We start from the raw sequence: 5209 nt of genomic DNA, 5'->3' as shown, positions 1-5209 counted from the left end.
AGGAAGTAGATGAAAAAATGAAATAACAACACTAACGAAACATGTACATCTTTCAATTATCCCATCTTAGACTGAAGGGAATAAAGTTTACCTAATCGATGCATCGAAGGACGATGCTAATAAGTTAACATTTTTGATGACAATATTACAGTATATCTACCAAGCAATTTAAACAGAAAATGTGATGGACGTCAAATGATGCAGTCACGCCGATATCATTCATGATTAGAGTCATTTTTCAAGTTACTTTCAATTGTTTTTATCGTTTCCTTTTAAACAAAATGTGCATGCATTTTACAGGATGAGTAAAGCTGTACATATTTTGTCGGTCAGTGGGGAGCATGCAGGGGACTCACGTTGTTCTTTGTCTTCCCTTCTGTCTTCTAGCTTCGTCCATGTCTTACTCTACTATTTATAGTGATATATCTGACCCCTGTGCATCCGTCGGGTTAACAGCTGCAGTGTATATAGAGTCCGAGCGAATCTTAGCGTACAAGTAGGTCAACGAACACCCGACACAGCTAGCATGTTTATCACGCGCACTTCTATGTCTAGTAAAAATACATGGTTCTGGAAACTTTACAATTTTCCCAACCAAGATTGACAAGGACTTCAAATACAATATACCATTGTTTGGAAAACTTACACCCAAAGAGGTAAAAAAAATACTTTTAGATTTGTTATATTACAAAACGCTACGTATATATTTTAATAGTTGATAATACCTGGTGGATCCAAGTTGTACGGAAGGAGGTAGGGAGGGCTTGTACACATGTGCTCATATTTTGATGAAAATTATTTGGAAATACAGATGATAGATTAAAGTAAAAGGGTGGGGAGTTGTGTTTGTGTTTTGGAAATGAGGGGGGGGGGTACACGTTTACTCAAACGAGATTATTTAAACAATTCGTATTGCGGTTTAATTGCAGGGTATTTTAAAATATAATTTACCACCATTGTTTTAAAATCAGTTAAATCGGTAATAAATCCATTATTATATTACATGTAATCTAAGTATTTGTTATAATATTAAATAATTACACATAAGTCTACCTGGGGATGTCATGTTTTACCGAGTTTTTCGTTTACGGTAATGCAGAAGTATGAAGACAGGAAAAAATGGACAAAAACAGAAGACAGATGGGAAAAGAGAAAAAAAGTGTGAGTCCCTTGCATGTCCCCAGTTCCGGACGAAACATGTACATCTGTTCATTTCCGAGGGAGGGAGGGGGATTTGAAGATATTTTGTTTAAATGGAAACGATAAAGCTGAAGGCATTAAATTTATGCTTAATGACAATAGATTGTCCGCACTGTGTGACGTAAAGTAAATATTGTTTAACGCGCAAGACAAATATAATGAAAATATTTCCATTTTCTTTTTCTTTCTTAGAATATTTTTGTTCCAAGAAGTATTCGCACTGTGTGACTTTCGGTGTATTTGATGGGTTAACTTGAGAATGGAAAGATGTACAAATTCCGTCCATGTTGTCTATCAAATTTTTCTATTCTTTTCTACCTAAATAAAAAAAGGAAAAAAATACGGCGTTTTTTAATCAAAGACAAAGAGAAGTTTGCAGAAAGGTACGTATGTGTAAGTATGGCCGATTTTTAATCACGACTAGAATTTATTGTATCTGACTTTATACGTTGTCATTTTCGATTCATGAAATAAAAAAATAAAAAAACCTGTGTAAGTATCTTTAATCACGTGATAATTATAGAAGATAAAGAGGACACACCCAAAGAAGGTACTCAGTAAGTACCCAGCATGTACCCACTGCCCACTTCCTGTTTTCTATAACATTTCCGGTTCCTGTCCAATTCGTCTTTTGTTTTGTTGATAGTTGATACTAAAAGCTTACGAATATTTGATTGGTGATCCTTACATTAACGTATATGTAGCAATAGTTGTGTTCGTGTTAGCTTATTTTCTCTACCAATGACAGACTGATGTTTTAAACGACGTTTTCATAAGCTATCCCCTTGGCGCCTTTACTTTAATTCAGACGCCATATCCCATTTTCATGGCTATTTAAGATGTAAGCTATTGAACGCTTACTGAATTACTTTTTGAATATGATATCAACATATTGGCGTTCCTCAAAGAATCGTTGCAATCCTTTGGTGAGATTTATGATAATTCGTAGTTTAATCAATGTATATTTGTAAACATATTGTGTGCGGGACACTCAAGATGTGTGGTAATTGCGGCTCAAAAGAAAATGTTTCTACAGTGCAGCAGTTTCATACAGTGTAATGAAACGCATTTCAACGAGGTCCACTGAATCAATTTTTTTTCAGGTTTTCAATGTCAAGTGATGTCTTAATTAAGAATTGTGCAGGAATCCCAAATTAATGAAACATTGTTAGTAATTATGTAATTATCGACATTATAAACAATAAATGTCTTTAAAAATAATGAGCGACAGAATTCTGATGTATGTGGTTATAAATTTGAAATTGCTGTGTTTAGTTTAAACATATTTTATTGCCAAGCAAATGGATCGGGCACAAGTTATCAAACTTGTATTAGTTATTAGTTGCTGTGTACCTATGACAATGCTTGAAATATATGATGAGGCGAATGAATATCAAAGAAAATAACAACTGCACGAAAATTTAGTGAAAACTAAGTTGATCGTTCAACGGGAGATAACTCGAAAATGTGCGAGTTACAAGTTTTTAGCACGTATGTGATTTCACAGATAGACCTTAATCCAAGTTTGTGTCTTGAAATTTTATCTAGTATGTTTTATGTTTGTCAGTTGAAATATTAAATTACCATCTCGAAATTTTGAGTTTCGATAGGTATGTTATCAAAATATGAATAAAATGTTACATACCTATTGATTCAACTCCTATGTAATCATGTCAACAAATCCGTGTACAGTACAGCTATGCTTTGTAAATAAGACATCATTTAAAATGACATTTATGAATTGTTTTATCCTCCAGTTGGCTGTAGTATTTTTATTTATTAGTTATACACAAACAAATGATGTCGAAATACAAAATATGTGGGATTGTTCTGTTTGAACAAAATGAACTGTTATTTCGCAAAAACTGTGGGAAAATTCTTTGTCGGTGACAGTCTCATTTGCTTGAATGCATGATGACTGCAGTACCGTGTAATGAGCGCAATACACGGGTAAGACATATTTTTCGAAAATTGAATTTTATTTACCATTCAAATGTGTAGGAAGAACAAAATCAAGATGTGTGTTTTGTAAGAAAACAGGTAACGGCATGACTCAGTCAGTAGTAATGAAAATTAAATGTCCGATCTTGTGTAACAGACAGCTTATGATCTGTTTTAAGGACTTCCCACCCTTCGTAATACACATGTTGTTCTTTTCGTATTTTCGTGTCGTCATTTCCGTATTGCGTATCGGGCATTCCATTTCCGTAGTGTAGATTAAAGCAACAATAATACACGTGCGTACACACTGTAAACAATGTTTTCTTTGTCTGGTTAGCTTACTGTTTCTTTGTTTTAACAAATGATCCATTATAATTGAACAATATTCCGAGATAAAGGTAAGAATAATCACGAGTTATTTGATCATTAAATAGTATTTAATTAACATTAAATCGCCGTCTGCTTTTCCGTTTTTCAAAAATTACTATTTTTTGTTTTTTTGGTATTGACAGTTAATTTCCAGTTTTCACAATAATTTTGAAAACAATTAAGTGCATTCTGTAAACCTTCAGGTGATTCTGACATCAACACAGTATCATCATCTGCATATAAAGTAACAAATAGGTTCACTATTTTCACATGAACTGTCAATTTCCTGCAAACATGATACATTATTTTGTTGAAGATACTCTCCTTAATCGTTTAATAATATAGAAAACAAAAATGGTGACAAATTTTCGCCCAGTTTTAAACCAACATTGCACATAAAAATACAACTGTTAGCGGGAAGATCTTATCTTAATACGGTGTACCTTCAAGTTCAAGTTCTTAATTAACTTTAAGTCTTGCGACTTATCAGTGTAAACATATTTTAAATAGGATATTTACATATGAACAAAAAGCCGCATTGGTCACAGGAGAATGAACAATACACACATACAAACTGTCATATATCTATCTGATCGGCGCTTATTTGCCGCTAACAGATACTTTCCAAGATTACATAATTCTTTAATATTCTGTGTATTAAGTAATTGAACAAGCTTATATACACTAGGGTTATTTCTATAGTAACATTTTAAATACTTCCGTCTTAAATCTGTATATCTTGTGCAAACTAAAACAAAATGAAACTCGTCTTCTATGTCATTAAGATTTCACTTTGTACACAATCTATTAGTTCATTGATCTTAAGCCTTAACAGAACAAGAAAGCTATTTTAATATATATATATATTCATTTAAAACGCAACTTAAATAACACAAATCTCATCGCGTACAGAAAAATGGTCCATTTCGAATTATTGTACGAAGCAATTGTGCTTAAAATTATTATTTCAGATTATTATAAAAGATTGGGGGATTGGGGGGGAGTTAATCGTAAAAAGGTCATTTACCTTGATTGCAGCTTGTGAATTACACTTGTTTGACTTTAAGCGACTGACATGTGCTTCGTCACACAAACTAGACCCTTGCCGTTCAAATGTTTAAAAACTCGTATGGAACATCAGCATTGAATTTTAATATGTTTACATTAATTTCATCTGCATATATTTATTATTGATTGTTTGTTTGTTTGTTTTGCTTGTTTATTCGGACTTTAACGTCTTCCTCGCAACAGCAAATGAATAAGGGTGCCTGGGGAGAAACCGCCAGACACAGAAAGTGGCATGGTAGAATCAATGAACGATAGACGGGAACGATAGGAAACGAAAATACTCCAAATGTTGCGAGGTGTTCTCCACGTGCCAACGTATAAATCAACAATAGCCAGGTGTTGTTTGATAAGACAATGGCACGTCAATTACATATTGTTTCATATGAAGGCTGTAATGTTCACCTGAATATTGTTTATTTGTAATTGAAAGATCAGTTCAATTATTGTTACATTGAATACTTCAAGATCAGCTTGTTAATATTATCAAAAGTATAAAACTTCAGAAAAGTAAAATTTTATAGAGTATATATATTTATTATATTTCTTTATAACAGGTACATTCTAAGTTTTACAGGTACATTCACTTGTTGAAACTCAGATACTTTTTTTTTTTAGAAAAGGCTATAATTCC

The sequence above is a fragment of the Mizuhopecten yessoensis genome, unplaced genomic scaffold (assembly GCF_002113885.1).
Source record: "Mizuhopecten yessoensis strain PY_sf001 unplaced genomic scaffold, ASM211388v2 scaffold357, whole genome shotgun sequence".
Taxonomy (NCBI): domain Eukaryota; kingdom Metazoa; phylum Mollusca; class Bivalvia; order Pectinida; family Pectinidae; genus Mizuhopecten; species Mizuhopecten yessoensis.
Note: the sequence above shows the minus strand (reverse complement) of the source record.